This window comes from Pristis pectinata, chromosome 7 (assembly GCF_009764475.1).
Source record: "Pristis pectinata isolate sPriPec2 chromosome 7, sPriPec2.1.pri, whole genome shotgun sequence".
Lineage (NCBI taxonomy): Eukaryota > Metazoa > Chordata > Chondrichthyes > Rhinopristiformes > Pristidae > Pristis > Pristis pectinata.
In genome coordinates, this window is record NC_067411.1 from 3435771 (window position 1) to 3458564 (window position 22794).

General features: G+C 45.7%; 1 protein-coding gene across 1 annotated transcript in view; it reads right to left on the reverse strand.

Annotated features, from left to right (window-relative positions):
• Window positions 1-7313, reverse strand: part of LOC127572644 (leukemia inhibitory factor receptor-like) — a 199841-nt gene extending 192528 nt beyond the window's left edge. The window contains exon 1 of the mRNA XM_052020119.1: window positions 7033-7313. The gene's annotated coding sequence lies outside the window, so the exon portion shown is untranslated. The remainder of the gene's footprint in view (window positions 1-7032) is intronic.
• Between the last annotated feature and the right edge of the window lie 15481 nt (window positions 7314-22794).

Sequence of the window (22794 nt, forward strand, 5' to 3'; positions counted from 1 at the left end):
TGGTACAGAATAACATAACTGCACACATTATACCAGCTTTCAAAAATTCATGTGGGCAAATTACAGCATGCTGTCAGAACAGACACTATTTTGAATGGAATAATGAATCCTAATTGACAAAATCCTGCAACACAACAGCTAAAAAGTGGAAATATTAAAACACCAGGCAAATGAGAGAAATACAACGCTCATGTTTCCCTCAGGTACACCCTCCAAACACAGGCTGCAAAAGACATCCATTAAACCCCTGGCATCCAGCACAGTTAGGGCTGTTGTATGAATGCAAGTCCATGATGGTACATGGGGGAACTTAAAAATTTAGTTCCAATTATGAATCTCTATTAATTTAAAAAATTCTTGCCCTTCCTCTCTACCTCAGGTATCTATGTTGCAGGCAAGCCATGACCAAACTCTTACCCCTTCATTCCTCAATGGGTAGAGCAATCATTCCAGGTGCTTAAAATCAGTGTTTAGGGGTACTATTAGAAACAATTCTGAGGAAAGGAATTAATCTAGACATGGAAAGGCAAAGGTTAATCAAAGATAGTGAGCATGGCTTTTTAAGGGGGAGACCCTGTCTGACCAATTTGATTGAAATTTTCAAAGATATAAAAAGCTGTATTGATGAGGGAGGTATGGCTAATAGACTACATGGATTTCAGTACGGCTTCTGACAAAATCCCACTTGGGAGACTAGTCCCAAAGGTTAGAGCAGTGGGATCCAAGGAAAATTGGATTCACAATTCACTTGGTTATAGGAAGCAGTGATGATGGAGGGTTGTTCTTATAAATAGAAACCAGTGGTGTACCACACAGATTTGTGCAGGGATCCTTACTTTTTGATATACAAAATTACAGACAGCACAGATAGGGTAGATAGTAATAAACTGTTCCCTATTGCAAAGATGTCTATTACTAGAATAATAACAAGAATGTTGCCGGGTCTTCAGGAGTTGAGTTACAGGGAAAGACTGAGCATGTTAGGACTTTATTCCTTGGAGCAGAGAAGAATGAGGGGAGATATGATAGAGGTTTACAAAATGATGAGGGGCATAGACAAAGAGTTAATGCAAGTAGGCTCTTTCCACCTAGATTAGGAGAGATAATTACGAGAGGACATGGCTTTAGGGTGAAAGGGGAAAGGTTTAGGGGGAACATTAGGGGGAACTTCTTCACTGAAAGAGTGGTGGGAGTGTGGAATGGGCTGCCATCTGATGTGGTAAATGCGGGCTCGCTCTTAACTTTTAAGAGTAAATTGGATAGATACATGGACAAGAGTGGTCTGGAGGCAGGTAGATGGGACTAGCAGAATAATGTTTCAGCACAGATTAGAAGGGCCAAATGGCCTGTTTTCTGTGCTGTAGTTTTCTATGGTTCTATGGGGTACAGGTTTAAAGTAAGGGGTGGCACTGTTTAGAAGGAAATCTGCATGTAGTGCAGAAGCTCACAACCCAGATTCATAACCAACATCTCCTCATGGGAAATAAATGGTGCACTTACCACTGATGTCCAGATCCCAAGAAGTGAATAAAATAAAACTTCAGACTTACAAGATGTGATACGTGAGCTAACAGTGGAACAAATGACCAAGCAACTTGTCCAAAAACTCAACTGATTCACTGATGACCCTTAGAGAAGAGAAGCTGTCATCACAATCCACTATTCATGGCTCCACTCCTTGAAGCATTGAGCTGATTTCCATATTGTATTGTATTGTATTGCAAGTGTCACCCACATCCCACAAACAACTGCTTTTAAATTAAGAATAATCCAGCTTTACAAACATAATCTACTTACATCAGTTTATGGAGATTCCCAGCAGAACACCATTCCTTTCACCAAATAAATTATATAATATTTGATGTAAAGCTTTCTGTGCAAGTCTGTGCAACAAATTGATGGTGTTATTTCCAACATTACAACAGTGGTTACATTTCATCAAAATTATATTATTGGCTCTAAGCTCCTCTGAATGTCTTGAAAGGGACAGAAAAGATGCCTTCTAGCCACCCTGAAAACCACAGGTCTGAAACTTGTTTGCAGTTATTTGTTGACTTATCCATTTTACAATTCTATAATTCGACATAAAAATAAGCTCAGTCATCATCATAATGTAGGAAAATGCAACAATTTGCAAACAGTGAAAAAAAATGCAGTGGGTTGAGCAGCAGTGGGAGTGGCAAGGGGGGGGGGGGGAGGAATTGTTAACTTTTCAGGTCGAGTCCCTGTATTCAAACTGAGAGTGGAGAGGGAAGATGGGCAGTGTAAAGAGAAGGGGAGGGGTGAGATAGGTGGACCCAGAAGGGGTGAAGGATGATGGGCAGAAGGAGCCAGGAGGGGAAGGAGTGGAATTGGGAGACATGTACAGGTGGGTGATATGTGGAAGCAGACAAGGAAAACAAAAGGGCAGTTGGAGTCAGGTGGGAAGAGGGGAGGGTGAAGGTGGGGACACAAAGGCTGCAGTGCTGGGAATCTGATATACTGTATTACCTCTTTCCACAGATGCTGCCTACAATAACCACTGAGATAATGACATGCAGCCTTGAGGCTCCATGGTACACTGTATTTACCCAAGATCACAAATACTAAAAGCTCAAATACAATAAAAAAAAACTACAGGAGTGCTATATATTTAAACAGCTGCTGTCTTCTTACATTGTAAACTTTAACAATTTTATTTCGATAATCTAGGCAGCACTGGAATCAATCTGTTCAAATGCACCAGACTAATTGCAGCAATAACCTCAAGTAAAACATTATCTGCAGCTTATTGTATTGTTTGTTGGTGCTGTGTGTAAATTAGCTGTATGATTCCTATATCACCACACTTCAAACACGTTTCATAAGATGTACAATGTTTTCAGTACCCAGAGAATATGAATGGTTCTGCTGAGATTTTGTTTTCACTTTGAAAGGTTTTGTTTTCACTTCAGAGTGACTTTCAGATTTTGGGGCTTCAAAAAAGAATCTCAGCCTCTCAGATGCCGAAACTTTTGCAATTAATTCACGTAATTCACCAACCACATAAATTAATGGTCTGAAAGCTTTGGCCATTTAATGCTTGAATTCCTCCCCTACTAGTCGATGAAGAAACCCACAGCTAGAACAACACCAGAAAATGATTCCATTGTAATAAATAGTTGAGGATGGTTGAGGAAGAGTTCAATCCACAGAAGTAGATTATCTAAGTAACCCATTCTTAGTATATTTCCACAGTAATTTTTCTCTGATGGGAATTCTACATTGATATCTAGAAGTCATAATCATTGAAAGAATCTATTAACAATTTGAATGAGGATGTAGGTGGCATGATTAATAGGTTTGCGAATGACATCAAAATTAGTGGTATAGTGTACAGTGAAGAAAGTTGTCTAAGGTTATGACAGGATCTAGGTCAACTGGGAAAGTGGAACGGCAGATGGAATTTAACTTGGACAAGTACAAAGTGATGCATTTTGGGATGTTAAACCAGGCCAGGACATAATACAGGAAATGACAGAGCCCAGGAGAGTGCTGTAGAATGGAGAAAATTAGAGGGACAAGTACACAGTTCCTTAAAAGTGGTGACACAGATAGACAAGGTAGTAAAGGCAGCATATGGCACGTTTGCCTTTATTGGACAGGGCATTGAGTACGTGAGTTGGAACGTCATATTACAGCTGTACTAGACATTGGTGAGACCATACCTGGAATACTGTGTATAGTTCTGCTCACCATACTATCGGAAGGATGTGATTAAGCTAGAGAGTGTGCAGAAAAGATTCACAAGGATGTTGGTGGGACTGGAGGGCTTGAGTTACAAGGACTGTTTTCCCTGGGACGAAGGAGGCTGTGCGGTGTCCTTATAGAGTTTTATAAAATCATGATGGGCATCAACAAGATGGGTTGTCACAGTCTTTTTCCCAGGGTAGGGGAGTCTAAAACTAGAGGTCATAGCTTTAAGATGAGAGGGGAAAGATTTAAAGGGGACACGAGAGGCAAGCGTTTCCACACAGAGAGTGGTGGGTATATGGAAGAAGCTGCCAGAGGAAATGGTAGAGGCAGGTACAATTACATCATTTAAAAGACATTTGGTCAGTTTCATGGATAAGAAAGGTTGAGAGGGAAATGGGCCAAATGGGACTAGCTCAGGAAGGCACCTTAGTCGGCACAGACGAATTGAGGTGAAGGGCCAGTTTCTGCACTGTATATCTAGGATTCTAATGAAACACAGGAATATCCATCAAGTTTCCTAATGGATTCCTAATCCTAACCAATTGCTGCGTAAAAAGGTTTCCCTTCTGTCGCTTGTGGTCCTTTTGCTAGTATCCTTTATTCCATGTTCTCTAGTTCTTGACCTTCTGCCAATGTGAACAGTTTTTCTCTGTATAATCCCACGATCAGAAATACTTCTATCACATTCCGCCTTGACCTCCACTATTCCAAGGAAATCAACCCCAGCTTCTCCAGTTTATGCACAAGATCAGGTACGATAACTTTTAAAAGACAATTGGACAGGTACATGGATAGAAACGGTTTAGAAGGATATGGGTATAAAGGCAAATGGGACTAGCTCGGATGGGCATCTTGGTCGGCATGGACCAGTTGGGCCGAAGAGCCTGTTTCTGTGCTCGGTGACTAAAATTCCTTTCCCTGGAATTACTCAAGTAAATCTCTTCTCTACCATCCCCTAAAGGTCTTCACATCTCCAAGTGGACATAATACGCCAGATGTGAAATGTCAACGCTGATATCTTGGGCACTTTACCTCAAAATCAAAAGTTCAATACATTACTTTCTTATCTCCTTTAATCATTAAAAAGAAACTGGTTCACAGACCTAAAAAGCAGTTTGGAAACTAGAACCAATGGGGTCAGAAAGTAAATGTTGAGAGTTTCCAAAAGCATCATTAAATACACAAATCTATTCACTTGAAATGTTTTAATGCCTTGCTTAAATAAGTGAAAAGGTAAATCTCATAGAAACAATAACAGTAATTTTTTAGCTAAATTAAATTTTCTCTTAAATTAGCAATATAATTAATACTGTGAAAATGTAAAAATTGAATTGATCTTGTATTCAAAACAAATCTTCCATTTTTTTTAAAGAAACAAACCTAAAATACATTCATCAACTGGTCCCTCAGAAAGCACAATGATCTTTCCATTTTTGGAGGACTAACCAGGCTAGGAGATACACAACGAATGGAAGGACCATAGGAAGTACTGAGAAACAATGCGAACTTGGTGTCCATATCCAAGTATCCCTGAAGGCAGCAGCACAGATAGACAAGGTGGTTAACAAGGCATACAGGATACTTGCCTTCATTAGCTGGGGCACAGAATACAAGTGCATCCCTGTAAAGCATCAGTTAAGTCATAACTTAAGCAATGTGTTCATTTCTGAGCATCACACAAGGATGTGGTTATACTGGAGAGGGTGCAGAGGATATTCAGGAGGTTGTCCAAGGTGGAGCAGCTAGAACATCAGGAGACAGAGCTTTGAGATGAGACTGGATAGGCTGGGTTTGTTTTCCTTGGAGCAGAGAAGGCTGTGTGGGAAGCTTATTGAGGTATACAAAACAAACAGCAATATAGATAGGGTAGATAATGAAAAACTTTTCCCTTAGCAGACATTTCTATAACCAGAGGGCATAGGTCTAATATAAGGTAGCAGATTTAGAGAGGATCTGAAGAATTTTTCCACCTAAGTAGACTCACAATATTTTTTGAAGTATTTAGATTAGCACATGGATCGGCAAAGCACACAAGGATGTGGGCCAAGTGCTGGAAAATGGGAATAGTATAGGTAGGTATTCAATGACCAACACAGGCATGATGTCCAAAGGGATTTTTACCATGCTGTATGATTCTTTGACTCTAATAAACCTGCAGTAAAATGGCATTATGGACCCTAACTGACAGATACATGATTAGGACATTCTTAATTATTGCTGTTATCTGTTTAATGAATTTTTAAAAAAATCAGATTTTCCCTGAAGATATTTAAAAAATGCACAAATGCAAAGCCTTTTTAAATGCTGATGGGAAATTATGGTAGAACATTTATTCTGCTTGTGGAGAATATAAAACTAGGTATCATAATTAGAAGGCAAACAATCCAAAAGAAGAAAAATTTCTTAACCCAAAGTATGGTTGCAAGTACCTATATAATTGAGTGGTTGGGGTAAAGGGCAAGAGAACTTAAAATAGCTGGAATTGAAGGAGGGCCATGTGAAGAACGTCTCGTATAAACCATTTCCGCCAAATAATCTTTGCGCTGTAAAAAGTACCTCAAGTACATTAATGTGCCTTTAAGTGTTAAGAGTGCTGTTGGGCGAGCAAGCATGATGATTTCACACAGCAATATTTTCTCTCGAAAAAAAACTTGACAAAATTATGAAAGGATTTCCACAGAATCATACAACAGACGCAGAGTGAGTTTTTTCCAATAATAAACACAAGAAGGTCGGCAAGAAATCGTATGAGGAATTCAGGGGGGAAAAAAAAAACATTTTTAACCAGAAAACTAGCTGTCATGGGAGAGGTTGAGTCCATGGTTCATGGTTGAGTATAGATTAGCACAAGGGAGAAGGAACCAGAGAGATGCGCTGGTGCACCGAGATAAGACAGGAGGATCACTGACTGGCTGGCCTGAGTGACTTGTTTTAGTAAACGACGTGCCACCCCACAGAGAAGAAACCAGGCTATTAAGTGAATGGAAATAACTGGGCAAAATACCAAAAACATCCTGCTTCATTAAAAAAAAACGCCGCAACACATTTCTGCTTTGGTTTAAATATGAAGCCCTGCCCGCAAGGCTGACAGCTAAACCTGCGCCAGAAAAAGACGAAGATAGTACCCTAGTTTAGAAAGGGGGTCAAGAAAGTGGATTAAAAACTCCCCAGGAGAAACGAATGACCCAAACTCTCCAATTCCGGCAAATTCAACTCACAATTACTCAGCATGACGCCGGAAAACTCGGCAAACGGGAATCACAGACTTAAAATAGATGAGACTCGGGCATCGGGCAAGTGTCGCCCCCAATAACTCACCGGGTTTCCCGGGGTCCAGGGACTGCGGGCGCCGAGGCTTCAGTGGGAGAGCCGCTTACCGCTCCATCCCCTGGGGGTGAACCAGCTCCGGGGAGGGCTCCAGCCGCTCCCGGGGATGAGGCCTGCGGACAGCGGCCCCCGGCGCTCCGACCTTCCCTCGACGGCAGCACCGACTGGCGAACGGTGGGGAAGCCCTGCCTGCCCGCCCGCCCCACACACACGCAGACTGAGGGACGACGGGCACTGACAGGAGGCGCGGGCAGGCCCGCGGGTCGCCCCGGAGCCAAGGCGCAGGCGCGGGACGGGCGCGGGGGCGGGGACCGTTAGGGCGGGAAGCGCGCGGGCGGAGCGGTGCGAGGCGCGAGGGAGCGCACCCCGGGAGAGGGAGGGAGCGCACCACTAGGAGAGGGAGGGAGCGCACCCCGGGAGAGGGAGGGAGCGCACCCCTAGGAGACGGAGGGAGCGCACCCTGGGAGAGGGAGGGAGCGCACCTCTAGGAGAGGGAGCGCACCCCGGGAGAGGGAGGGAGCGCACCACTAGGAGAGGGAGGGAGCGCACCCCGGGAGAGGGAGGGAGCGCACCCCTAGGAGACGGAGGGAGCGCACCCCGGGAGAGGGAGGGAGCGCACCCCGGGAGAGGGAGGGAGCGCACCCCGGGAGAGGGAGGGAGCGCACCTCTAGGAGACGGAGGGAGCGCACCCCGGGAGAGGGAGGGAGCGCACCCCTAGGAGAGGGAGGGAGCGCACCCCGGGAGAGGGAGGGAGCGCACCCCTAGGAGAGGGAGGGAGCGCACCCCGGGAGAGGGAGGGAGCGCACCCCTAGGAGAGGGAGCGCACCCCGGGAGAGGGAGGGAGCGCACCCCTAGGAGAGGGAGGGAGCGCACCCCTAGGAGAGGGAGGGAGCGCACCCCGGGAGAGGGAGGGAGCGCACCCCTAGGAGAGGGAGCGCACCCCGGGAGAGGGAGGGAGCGCACCCACGGAGAGGGAGGGAGCGCACCCCTAGGAGAGGGAGCGCACCCCTAGGAGACGGAGGGAGCGCACCCCGGGAGAGGGAGGGAGCGCACCACTAGGAGAGGGAGGGAGCGCACCCCGGGAGAGGGAGGGAGCGCACCCCGGGAGAGGGAGGGAGCGCACCCCTAGGAGAGGGAGGGAGCGCACTTCGGGAGAGGGAGCGCACCCCGGGAGAGGGAGGGAGTGCACCCCTAAGAGAGAGGGAGCGCACCCCGGGAGAGGGAGGGAGCGCACCCCTAGGAGAGGGAGGGAGCGCACTTCGGGAGAGGGAGCGCACCCCGGGAGAGGGAGGGAGCGCACCCCTAGGAGAGGGAGGGAGCGCACCCCGGGAGAGGGAGGGAGCACACCCCTGGGAGAGGGAGGGAGGGAGGGAGCGCACCCCGGGAGAGGGAGGGAGCGTACCCCCGGGAGAGGGAGGGAGGGAGTGCACCCGGGATAGGGAGCGCACCCTGGGAGAGGGAGCGCACCTCGGGAGAGGGAGGGAGCACATCCCAGGAGAGGGAGCGCACCCCAGGAGAGGGAGGGTGCGCGTACCCCCGGGAGAGGGAGTGCACCCCGGGAAAGAGAGGGAGGGAGGGAGCGCACCTCCGGGAGAGAGAGGGAGGGAGGGAGCATACCCCAGGAGAGGGAGGGAGGTATCCTCAGGGAGAAGGAGAGCGAGGGGGGAGGGAGGGAGCGACCCTCAGGGAGAAAGGGAGGGAGGGACCCGGAGAGAGGGACCCTCAGGGAGGTAGGGGGAGACCCTCAGAGAGAGGGAGGGACCCTCAGGGAGAGGGAGGGAGGGACCGACCTCGGGAGAGGGAAGGAGGGAGAGAACAGGGCGAGGGACGGACCCTCAGGGAGCAAGGGAGGGAGAGGGAGCGTGAGACCCCAGGAGGAGAGATGGAGAGACCCCAGGGGGAGGCAGGGAGAGACCCTTGGGCAGACCCTCGGGGAGAGGGATGAAGCGACCCCTGGGGAGAGGGAGGGAAAGGCACTCAGGGAGAGACCCTCAGGTAGAGAGGGAGGAAGAGACCTTCTGGGAGGGAGGGAAAGACTTTCAGGGAGAGGTAGAGAGAGACCCTTGGGTAGAGAAGAATGGAGAGACCCTCAGAGGAAGGGAGGGAGAGAGGGGGACCTAGATATACATGGAGAGAGAGAGAGAGATACCTGTGTGCTTTCTTTATCTACCTATGCTGCCATCATAAGGGATCCTTGGACACAAAGGCCCCTCTGTTCCCCAATATTCCCTAAGGCACTGCTATTTAAATTAATTATGTCATTTAATCCATAAAAATGTGAGTTATGCACATGAGGAAGCTGAAACAAGGCCAGTGAATATAATAAACAGGAGTATTCAGAGAACAGAGACCTTGGGTGTTTCTGTGCATAGATCTAAAAAAGGTAGCAGAACTAGCCAATAGGGAGTAGGCCTTTTGGCCCTTTATGCCTGCTCTGCCATTCAATGAGATCATGGCTAACCTTTTACCTTTGTACCACTTTCCCACCTTTAATTCCCTTAGTATCAAAAAATCTGTGGATCTGTGTCTTGAAGGGCTATCTCCGGGAGAGCTTACACCAGCCTCTTGGCTGAAGACATTTCTTCTCATCCTGAATGACCAACTGTTATGTTGAGGCCATAACCCCAAATTTCCAACACCCCAGATAGGGGAAACACCAACTCTGCATCTACCCTCTCAAGCCCTGTAAGAATTTTGTATGTTTCAGTGAGATAATCCCCAAATCGTTTTGACCTCAAGAGGGTAAAGAAATTTGGCACGTCCCCTTTGACCCTCACCAATTTTTATCAATGCACCATAGAAAGCATTCTATTTGGATGCATCGCGGCTTGGTACAGCAACTGCTCTGCCCATGACTACAAGAAACTGCAGAGAGCTGTGGACACAGCTCAGCACATCACAGAAACCAGTCTCCCCTCCATGGACACTGTCATAACATAAAGACCCCACCCACCCCAAACATTCTTTCTTCTTCCATCTCCCATCGGGCAGAAGATACAAGAGCCTGAAAGCACGTACCACCAGGCTCAAGGACAGCTTCTATCCCACTGTTATAAGACTATTGAACGGTCCCCTAGTATGATAAGATGGACTCCTGACCTCACAATCTACCTCATTATGACCTTGCACCTTATTGTCTACCTGCACTGCACTTTCTCTGTAACTGTAACACTTTATTCTCCATTCTGTTATTGCACTGATGTAATGCACTGATCTGTACGATCGGTAGGCAAGACAAGTTTTTCACTGGACCTCAGTACAACTGACAATATTAAACCAATTTACCTCAAGAAAGTATGGGCCCAGCCTGCTTAATCTCTCCTCATATCACAAACTCCCCATTCAATAAATTAAACTGGTCTACTACTGCTGCACGCTTTCTACTGTGAGTATACCCTTCAATAATGGGACTGGACTCATACACAAGATTCCGGGTGCAGCCCAATATAATTGGAGCAAAATGTCTCTTTTCTTGCACACAAATCCTCTTGCAATTAAGGGCAATGTACCATTTACCTTCCTAATACCTTGCTGTTAGTGTTTTTTAGTGTTTTTCCTTTAGTGTTTTTCAATCCCACTTCTACTGAAATGGATGACCTCACATTTTTCCACATATTTTACCTGGTATGTCCTCGTTCATTAGCTGACCTTGTCTACATCCCCCTGAACCCTCTCTGCATCTGCCTCATAGCCCACCACAGCCACCCAGCTTCATATCAGCAGCAAACTTGGATATATTATATATGTCCCCTCATTAAAATCATTAATATAGAATGTGAACTCTCTGTAGTACCTCAGAAGTCACAGCCTCCCAACTCCAAAATGACCCCTTTATTCCGCTTCTCTGTCTGTTAACCACCCCTCAATCCAGTTTATTACCCCCAAACTCATGTGCTCTACTTTTGGTTTGTAACTTCTTATGGAGCCCTCACTGAAAGAGTGAAAACACCACATCCACTTGCTCCAATTATCTAGTTTGTTGATTATAGCAACAGATTTGTCAAATATAAGTTTATGTTGATCTTAGCCAATCTCCTTCCTAACTTCTAAATGCCCTGTTACCTCTACCTTCATATTAGATTCCAGCAATTGCCCTATATTGATGACAGGTTTACTAGTTGCTAGTTCCTTATTTTCTCTCTCTCTCCTTACTTAAATAGTTGGGGTTACATTGGCCATCTTCCAATTCATGGAATTCTTGAAGATGACAATTGTGCATCCACTCGTTCCACAGGTATCTCCTTCAAGTCCTTGGGAGGCAGGTCCTGGAGATTTATCAGCTTTAAGTCCCATTAATGGTACCATTACTGTGTTTTTTAACTAATGCTGATTTCTTTCAGCTGCTCATTCAATGTAAACGTGTTTTCTCCACTATTTCCATGAAATTATTACATGAGGCATTGATGACCAGGGAGGTGGTGCTTCATCGCTGGTATGGCCACAGTTTGAGTACCACATTCTGGCCTCCACATTATAGGAGAGATTGTGCTGAAGGAGGTGAAGATAGGATTTACGAGGATGTTTCCAAGTCTGGAAAGTTGTAACTGTGAGGTAAGATTCGATAAGTTGGATTGTTTTCTTTGGAAGAGATTAGTCCAAAGGGAAAGTTAATTGAGATATATAAAATTATAAAGTGTTCAACAGAGTATAGAGAAAAGATTTTTTTCTCCTAGCAGAGCAGTCAGAAACCAATGGGCATAGTGGAGAAATGAGGAAATATTTTTTCATTCAGACTGTGGACAGGGTCTGGAACTCACTGCCAAAAAGTGTGGTAGAGGCAGCATTCTTCACCATCTCTCTGTTGACTTTACCTGGAGGACCATGGACGTAGTGCTGGAAAGTGGAATGGGGTTGGTTGGCTAATTTTCAACCAGCGCCAACATGCTAGGTTGAAAGGTCTCCTTCTGCATCATAAATTTCATAAATTTTCTATGATCCTCTACTTGCTAGTCAGTCTACCCCTGTTGCTGGGGAAACCACTGAAAACAATAATCAGGGACAAAATTAATTATAAATTGGACAAGCCTGCACAGATTTGTTAAAGGTATTTCACAGTTCACTAATTTGACTGAGTTCTTCAATGAGATAAAAGATGTTTAATGAGGGAAGGATGACGGATACTTTGTACATGGAACCTTCATATAACTAAAAACACCCACCAATAACGTCAGCAAAATTCAAACATGGAATAAAAGAGGCAGTGACAGCATGGAAACAAATCCATCTCGGGACTGGAAACAGGGAAATGCAGGGTCATAGATTCACTCAGCATGGAATCAGGACTGGTTGCCCAGTCCCATCTGCCCGTGTTTGGCCCTTAGCCCTCAATGCACTTATCTAGATGGCTTTTAAATGTTGCTAATGTTCCCACCTCAACCACTACTTCTGGCAGCTCATTCCAAGTACGCACCACCCTTTGGGTGAAGAAGCTGCCCCTGATGTCCCTTTTAAATTTCTCGTCTCTGATCTTAAACCTCTGCCCTCTTGTTTTTAGCACCCCCTCCCTGGGAAAAAGACTGTGTGCTTTCACCCTGTCTATGCCCTCATGATCTTATACACCTCTATCAGGTCACCCCTCAATCACCTACGTTCCAAGGAATAAGGTCCTAATCTATGCAACCTCTCCTTGTAACTCAGGTCCCTAGGTCCAGGCAACATCCTGGTAAATCGTTTCTGCACTCTTTCTAGTTTAATATCATCTTTCCTATAATATGGTGACCAAAACTGTGCACAATACTCCAAGTGTGGCCTCACCGACATCTTATACAACTGCATCATAGCTTCCCAACTCCTATGTTCAGTGCCCTGACTGATGAAGGCCAGCTTGCCAAATGCCTTCTTCACCAACCTGTCTACCTGTGATGCCATGCGAAGGAATGTTTCTTGTGTTCCAGGAGTGTGGACAATTGGGTCAGTGCTGGGATTGTTCTTTTTTTTTCATCCATATTAATAACTTGAACTTAAGTGTACAGGGTGCTATTTCAAAATTTACAGGTGACATAAAACTTGAGAGAGTGGTAAACATGAAGATAGTGTTGGACTTCAAGAGGACAAGAAATAGGAGTGGGAATAGACCACTCGGCCCCTCAAACCTGCCCCAACATTCAATAAGATCATGGCTGATTCGACCTTAACCTCAGTCCCATTTTCCTGCCTTTTCCTCATAACCTTTGACTCTCTTATAGAACAAAATAAACCATCTTTATCAGTCTTAAATCATAGAATCATTCAACAAGAAACAGGCCCTTATAGCCCACCTTTCTACGCTAGTTCCAGTTGCCTGCATTTGGTGTCTATCCCCCTACACCCTTCCTATCCAAGTACTGTCCAAATGCCTTTCAAACATTGTATCTGCCTCCACTACCTCCTCTTGCAGCTCATTCTAGATATTCACCACCCTCTGTGGTGAAAACTTGCCCCTCAGATGTACTTTAAATTTCTCCTCCCCTCACCTTAAACCTGTGCCCCCTAGTTCTAGATTCCCCTGCCCTGGGAAAAAGATTCTGCCTATCTGTCCTACCTATGCTCCTAATAATCGTATAAACCCCCTGAAAGGTCACACCTCAGCTTCCTACATTCCAGTGAGAATAAACCCAGCCTATCCATCTCTCCATATCACTACAGCTCATTCCAGACAACACCCTGATGAATCTCTTCTGTATTCTGAAGCTGATTTAAAGATTCAGCCTCCACAGGGGTAGAAAATTCTAAAGGTTTCAGAGAGAAGAGATTCCTTCTCACCTCCGTATATGGGTGACCCCTTATTCTAAATTCCCACATCAACCCTTTAAATTCCTTTAAAATCATTTGTGTTTCAATAAGATCATCTCCTACTCTTCTAAACAATGAGGGTAGTTCCAACCTGCTTAACCCCTTAGAGATCTAGAGTCATACGGCATTGAACCAGGCCCTTAGAACATACGACATACAGCACAGTACAGGGCCTTCGGCCCACAATGTTGTGCCAACATTTTATCCTGCTCCGATAACAGGGTGAACACAATACAGGCACATGTTTCCTCTTTTATCCCTGATCGGCCGTACCCTCACTTGAGTCATCCTCCTATTCTTCACATACATGTAGAATGCCTTGGGGTTTTCCTTGATTCTACTCGCCAAGGGGATTTCATGCCCCCTTCCAGCTCTCCTAAGTCCATTCTTAAGCTCCCTCCTGGCTACCTTGTAACTCTCCATACCCTGTCTGATCCATGCTTTCTAAACCTTATGTAAGGTTCTTTCTTCCTCTTGACAAGACATTCTACATCTCCGAGTAAACAACCTATTGAACTACTCTGAGTTGCCTCCAATGTAAATCTATCCCGGAAACCAGCCTCCCCTCCATGGACTCTTGTCTACACTTCTCGCTGCCTCAGTAAAGCAGCCAGCATAATCAAAGACTCCACCCACCCCGGATATTCTCTCTTCTCTCCCCTCCCATCGTGCAGAAGATACAAAAGGCTGGAAGCACGTACCACCAGGCTCAAGGACAGCTTCTATCCTGCTGTTATAAGACTATTGAATGGTCCCCTAGTACGATAAGATGAACTCTTGACCTCACAATCTACCTCATTATGACCTTGCACCTTATAGTCTACCTGCACTGCACTTTCTCTGTCGCTCCTTTATTCTGACACTTTATTCTGCATTCTGTATTGTTTTCACAAGATCACAAGATAAGGGAGCAGAAGCAGGCCATTCGGCCCATCGAGTCTGCTCCAAGGAAAAGGGAAAAAGAAATGGGGTGGGAAAAAAAGAGAGAGAAAAAAAAAAACTATTCTAATCCCATTTGCCAGCCTTATCCCCATATCCCTTGATACCCTGACTATTTAGATATCTGTCTATCTCCTCCTTGAACACCCCCACTGATCTGGCCTCCACTGCTGTGCGTGGCAAGGAGTTCCACAATTTCACCACCCTCTGGGTAAAGAAACTTCTCCTCATCTCTGTCTTGAAACTGTACCCTCTAATTCTAAGATTGTGCCCTCTGGTCCTGGACACGCCCACCAAGGGAAACAGCCTAGCCACATCTACTCTATCCTTACCTGTCAACATTTTAAATGTCGCTACGAGGTCCCCTCTCATCCTTCTGTACTCCAGCGAGTACAGTCCAAGAGCCGACAAACGCTCATCATACTTAAGCCCTTTCATTCCTGGAATCATTCTCGTAAATCTCCTCTGAACCCTCTCCAACGTCAGCACATCCTTCCTAAGATGCGGGGCCCAAAACTGCGCACAGTATTCCAAATGAGGCCTCACTAGCGCCCCGTAGAGCCTCATCAACACTTCCTTACTTTTATACACTATACCTCTCGAGATGAATGCCAACATAGCATTCGCTTTCTTAACCACCGATCCAACCTGGTGGTTAACTTTTAAGGTATCTTGTATAAGTACCCCCAAGTCCCTTTGTACTACCGCACTATCAATCTTCTCTCCTTCTAGATAATAATCTACCCGCTTATTTCTACTTCCAAAGTGTACAACTGCACATTTCTCAACATTGAATCTCATCTGCCATTTTCTTGCCCATTCTCCTAAACTGTCTAGGTCCCTCTGCATTCTTTCTATTTCCTCTATGCTCCCTACTCCTCCACTTATCTTGGTGTCATCCGCAAACTTAGCCACACAACCATTTATTCCATCATCCAAATCATTGATGTACAAGGTAAAAAGGAGAGGCCCCAACACCGACCCTTGCGGCACACCACTAGTAACCGGTAACCAACCAGAACGAGATCCTTTTATTTCCACCCTTTGCTTCCTGCCAACCAGCCAATGCACTGTGGTAATAAATTGATCTGTACGAACGGCATGCAGGACAAGTTTTTCACTGTACCTTGGGACATGTGACAATAAGAAACCATTTCCAATTCCAATTCCCTCCCAGACTTGTACAATCCTCCATCTTCGGTCTCACCAATGCCCTGTACAGTTGTAAGAAGAGTTGGGACATTATGTTGCAGTTATATAAGTCATTGAGGCCACACTAGGAGCACTGTGTACAATTTTGGTCACCCTGTGAAGCTGGAAAAAGTGCAGAAAAGATTTATGAGGATGTTTCCAGGACTAGATCGCCTGAGTTATTGGGAGAGGTTGGCCAGGCTAGGTCTTTATTCCTTAGAACATTGGAAAATGAGGGATTTTTATTTTTACAGAAGTGTTTAAAATTATGAGAGGCATAGATAAGGTGGATGGTAACAGTCTTTTCCCCAGAGTAGGGGAGTCCAAAACTAGGGGGCATAGATTTCGGGTGAGAGGGAAAAGATTTAAAAGGGACCTAAGGGTTGACTTTTCCATGCAGAGGGTGGTGAGTATATGGAATGATCTGCCAGAGGAAGTGGATGAGGCAGATACAATAGTATCATTTAAGAAACAGTTGGATAGGTACCTGGAGAGGCGAGGCCTGGAGGGATATGGGCCGAATGCAGGAAATTGGGACAAGCTGGGTGGCACCGTGGTCGGCACGGACTGGTTGGGCTGAAGGGCCCGTATCCCTGCTGTATTTCTCTATGACTCCCCACGTTTATGCTCTTCCCCCTGCAATAAAGGCCAACTTCCTGATAACTTGCTCTACCTGCATCCTAACTTTCTTTTTCTCATGTACGAGGATCCCTTTTCATTCCATCATTCTGAAGCCAACCTCTGCTTTTCTCTTCTTCCTACCAACATGGTCAACCTAACAACCTCCCACAAATTTTTGTCTACTTGCTTAACCAACCTAAATCAGGACAAAGGCAGACTGCTGAAATGGATGGACATTTTGCAGAATTTATCACAGGCAAGAACAAAGTCCTCTAAATCGTCCCCTCTAAATCTCTTACCCCTTGCCCTAAATTTATGTTCTCTATTTTTCTCTACGTCTGACATGGGGAAAGGTTTCCTGCAGTCTACCCTATCTATACCCTTCATTATTTTATGAACCTCAATCATGTACCCTCTTCGCCCCTGCTCCAGGGAGAACAGATCCAAGCTCTTCAGTCTCTCCTCATAACTGAAACACTCCATCCCAGGCAACATCCTGGTGAATCTCCTCTGCACCCTCTCCAGCACTGTCACATCCTCAAAATCAAAATCAAAGTCGAGTTTATTGTCACATGCACAAGCACGTGTGCACGGGTGCAGTGAAAAACTTGCAGCAGCATCACAGGCACATAGCATTATATCAGCAACATTCACAAGAAAAACATAAATTACACATAAAGTAGACACAATTTTTACAAGAAAACACAATTAGATATAAAAAAACAAAGTCCATTTTAGTGCAAAGTGGTCATAGTGTTGCTAAACTGTAGTTATCAGGGTTTTGTCGGTTGGTTCAAGAACCGAACGGTTGAAGGGAAGTGGCTGTTCCTGAACCTGGTGGTGTGGGACTTCAGGCTTCTGTACCTCCTGCCCGATGGTAGCTGCAAGAAGATTGCATGGCCCAGATGGTGGGGATCTTTGATGATGGATGTTGCCTTCTTGAGGCAGCGTCTCCTGTAGATACTCCCGATGGTGGGGAGGGATGTGCCCATGATGTATTGGGGAGAGTCCACTACCCTCTGCAGTTTCTTACATTCCTGCGCTTTCGAATTGCCGTACCAGACCATGATGCAACTAGTCAGGTTACTTTCAACCTTCCTATAGTGTGGTGGCCAGAACTGCACGCAGCAACTGCACACTGACCAGGTGGCAGAAATAAAAACAGAAAATGCTGGAAATACTCAGCAGGTCAGGCAGCATCTGTGGAAAGAGAAACAGTCAACATTCCAGGTCAAAGACCCTTCATCGTAACTGAGAAGGAAGACACAAAGCAAGTTTGCCTGTCTGATTTTCATTTGCGTTGGCAGAATAGGTTGAGAAATTGGTTAAAAAATAAACAGGATCACGGGCTTATAAATGGAGGCATGAAGAACAAATGCCAAAACGTCATGTCAGAACTCTATGAAACTGGTTTAACCACATTCACAGAATTGTGTCTAATTCTGAGTATTGCACTTTGGAAACGGATGTGGAGAGCTTTGAGAGGGTTGGGAAAGATTTACTGGAATTGTTCCAGGTGTTAAGCATTTTAGTTACAGGGATAGTGTGGTGGAGCTGAGATTGTTTTCATTGGAGCAGAGAGGTTTGAGAGCAGATTTAACCACAGGTGTTCAAAATTCTGGGAGGACCCAGGCAGTGGGAACAACTTTTTCAGAAAGGTCGAGTTGCAGAGTTCCATAGGCTCAAGTTGGTTGGAAAAAGGACAAAAAGTGATGCAAGTAAAGTTTCCTTTAATGTAGTGAGTAATTAGGAAATGGCTGGATGAAACAGACTCAACCTAAATGTTTGCAATGGAATCAGAGAAGTACTTGAGGGGAAAAAAATGCAGAATTGTGGGGGCAATTGTGCAGGGCATGGGTCAAAGTAATTGTTCTTAAATAAAGCTGGTGTAGGTTTAATGAGCCAAAGGGTTCTGTGCTTTAATTCCATGAATATCCTCCCTGTTGCAATCAGGAGATTATGGCCCTCCCACATCTGGATTTCCCCACATTCCTCCCAGTCCCTGGCATTCCCAAGGAACCCCAGCCCACAGTATTCCAGAGTACAAGCCAACTGCCTGGTTTACGGGACAGAGCTTCAACTTTCTCTCCTGTCTTGTGGAAGAATTTCCCCACTATCACTGTGGCACCCTGCCATGTGTGGATGGGAACCAGACTGAAATGTTGGCATTCTGCCCAAAAAACCCACTCATTATCAAAAGAAAGCACAAAAGCTACTGTATGTGAAAACATGAAAAATCTGGCATTTTCTGTTAATTGTATCCATGCATTTATATTAATTAATATTCATTGTAATCACATAATGTGTGTATCACTAGGAAGAGAACAAGCATGGGAATCAAGCAAACTTATCCAGGGGTTGCAATGTGTGGATTGTGCATCGCTAATGAATGGCTCAAAAGCAGAGAACAACTTCAGTTTCTATCCTTCACATTCAGCTACCTGAGTTTAACACTTTCTTGATATAGATACATGGACGAGAGAGGTCTGGAGGAGTATGGGCTGGGGGCAGGTAAATGAGACTAGCACAATAATGTTTTGGCACAGACTAGAAGGGCCAAATGGCCTGTTTTCTGTGCTGTAGTTTTCTATGGTTTCTATGGTTGTGGCTTTTTAATGGAATTTTATTGGACCACTTGCTGCATATTTTTTCCCCAACATGGGAAAACCAAATCTAGACTGGGTGCCTATTTTAGGGAAAACCTCTGTCCTGTTTTCTCAGCCTTCCTGACCCCATATTGATCTCAACAAATCTGAATAAGATCTTGAACTTCACATTTCCCACATTCACAATTCTATGTTTCTGAGAACTTGAGTTATAGTCATAGAGTCATACAGCACAGAAACAGACCTTTTGGCTCATCAGGATTCTACCAGGCATCAGGCACCCATTTACACTCATCCATACACGAGGGGAGATTTACGGTGGCCAATTAACCTACCCACCCACACGTCTTTGGAACTCATTCTTCTCCTTGTCCAGAACAATTTTTTGCTGTTAACTAATTTCTCCATCACCCTCTTCCACCCAGCTCCATCATCATTTAGTCACAGGTAGACAGGGTGGTGAAGAAGGACTTCGGCACGCTGGCCTTCATTAGTCAGGGTACTGAGTATAAAATTTGGAAGGTCAGGGTGCGGTTGTACAGGACGCTGGTGAGGCCACACTTGGAGTATTCGGTTCAGTTCTGGTCGTCCTGCTGTAGGAAAGATGTTATTAAACTGGGAAGAGTGCAGAAAAGATTTGCAGGAGGTTGCCAGGACTTGAGGGACTGAGTTATGGGGAGAGGTTGGACAGGCTCGGACTTTATTCCTTGGAGCATAGGAGACTGAGGAGTGATTTTCTCGAGGTGTATAAAATCATGAGGGGCATAGACAGGGTGAATGCACACAGTCTTTTTCCCAGAGTTTGGGTATCAAGAACTAGAGGGCACAGGCTTAAGGTGAGAGGAGAAAGATTTAATAGGAACTTGAGGGACAAATTTTTTTTTACACAAAGGGTGGAACAAGCTGCCAGAGGAAGTGGTTGAGGCAGGTATATTAAGAAGTTTTAAAAGACAAGGTTATGGGCCAAATGCACTGGCTTGGGATGAGGTATCTTGGTAGGCATGGACCAGTTGGGCCAAAGGGCCTGTTTCCATGCTGTGTGACTCTATGAATCTCTGAATCTATGAATCATTTTTCTCATTCAGTCTCACCGGTCGTCCACCTTACAAACAGAGAGAATTCAGAATCAAGTTTATTATCTCTGACTTATATGACGTGAAGTTTGTTGTTTTGCAGTAGCAGTATAGTGCAAAGACATAAAAATCGATATATTACAAAAATAAATAAATAGTTCACGAAAAAGGAATAACAAGCTAGTGTCCATGGACTGTTCAGGAATCTGATGGCGGAGGGAAAGAAGCTGTTCCTGAATCATTGAATGTGGGTCTCCAGGCTCCTGTACCTCCTCCTTGATAGTAGTAATGTGAAGAGGGCATGTCCCGGATAGTGAGGGTCCTGAATGATAGATGCTGCCTTCTTGAGGCACCACCTCTTAAAGCATGTACTCGATGGTACCTGGGGCTTACTAAGTGTTACACCCTTAAAACAAACAGATGACCTAAGTTTTTTTATATATATTCATTCAAGCGATGTGGGCTTCGCAGGCTGAACCAGCATTTAATTGCCCTCCCTAGTTGCCCTTGAGAAGGTGGTGGTGAGCTGCCTTCTTGAACCGCTGCAGTCCCTGAGGTGTGGGTACACCCATAGTGGTGTCAGGGAGGGAGCTCCAGGATTTTGACCCAGCGACGGTGAAGGAACGGCGATGTATTTCCAAGTCAGGATGGTGTGTGGCCTGGAGGGCAACTCCCAGGGGGTGGTGTTCCCCAGGATTTTGCTGCCCTTGTCCTTCTACCTGGTAGAGGTGGTGGCTTCTTCACTACATCTGGTTGCCTTGCCTCATGTCTGGGATTATTCTAGGCTAATTAATTGAGCCTGGGTTAATGTATCTAGTCATCAACTTCATGCTGCTACTGGGATGGCGGGTTCAAGGATATACCTCTTGGAATGTCCAGTGACAGAGCAGTCGACGTTGCTGCCCCACAGCTCCAGAGACTCTGTTTCAATCCTGACCTCAGGCGCTGTCTGTGTTGAGTCTGCATGTTCTCCCTGTGGCTGTGTGTGTTTCCTCCCACATCCCAAAGACGTGCAGGTTGGATGGTTAATTGGCTGCTGTAAATTGCCCCCAGTGTGTAGGTGAGTGGTAGAATCTGCAGGGAGCTGAAATGCATGTTGAGAGAAAATAGGTTGCAGGGATATAAATGGGGAAGTGGGACTAATGTCATTGATCTGAGAGATGGTAAAGATTTGATGGGCTGATGGCCTCCTCCTCTGGTCGTGCGAAAATATGGAAGTAATGAGGTAGACTGTGTTCCTCTGGTTGGAAAGTCCTCATGTGGAAATGATCAAGCTTGCGGTTGGTGCCACAGGTGGTCAGCTCAACGTTGTTCATAGTTCAACATCATTCTGCTCAAACCAACAAGGTATGGCATTGATCAAAAACGTGTTGCTGCTTGTGCCTGCTGGTCATATTAGTGATAGTCCAGGGTCATGCACGGCCTGGGAAGCTGCATTTAGGCCACGGTTCCAATGCAGGGTGTGGATTAATCAGAATGTTTTTGCACCATTTTGAAACAGTGAGGTTGCCAGGTTCATGACTGTACCTCTACCCCTCTGTCACTGTTTGGAGCTGATCATGACATGGTATCTCTGTCCAGGAGCACCACTGAGTCGAGGCAGGTTGCTCAATGCTAAACTCCCGCCCAGAAGACAAAGGATCCAAAGGTGCAGCGGGTAGAGCCGCTGCCTCACAGCTCCAGTGACCCGGGTTCGATCCTCACCCCCTGCACTGTCTATGTGGAGTTTGCACGTTCCCCCTGTGACTGCGTGGGTTTCACCCAGGTGCTCTGGTTTCCTCCCACATCCCAAAGACGTGTGGGGTCGGCGGGTTAATCAGCCACTGTAAGTACGGTGTAGGTGAGGAGTAGAATCTGGGGGTTAGTTGATGGGAGTGTGGGGAGAATAAAATGGGTTAAGGTGGGATTAGTGTCGAAATATGTGCTTGGTAGTCGGCAAAACTTGGTGGGCTGAAGAGCCCATTTCTGTGCCGTACCTGTCCATGACCAGGACATTGTCTGGGATGGAGCATTTCAGTTACAAGGAGCAACTGGAGAGGCTGGGTCTGTTCTCCCTGGAGCGGAAGGGCTTAAGAGGGGACATGAGTGAGGTATATAAAACGATGAGGGGTACAGAGAGGGTAGATTGCAGGAAACTTCTCCCCATGTCAGAGGGAGATAAAACTAGAGGACATAGATTCAAGGTCAGGGGGAGGAGATTTAGAGGGGATCTGAGGGGAACCTTCTTCACCCAGAGAGATGAGAGTACCTGGAACACACTTCCTGAGAGAATGGTGGAAGCAGAGTCGCTGACAGCATTTAAGAAGTGTCTAGACGAACATTTGAATCACCAGTCATAGAGGGCTACGGGCCAAGTGCTGGAAATTGGGATTAATTATGATGGGTGTGCACTGGTCAGCATGGAGATGGTGAGCTAAATGGCCTGTTTCCCTGCCGTATCTCGGGCAGTCACCCAGGATCAAGGGTGACTTGCTTCCAATCCAGTTGTGTGGTTTCAGGGGTGGCTGACGAGACCAATGTGGGAACTGCAGAGGGGGCAAGTGGTGTCTGAC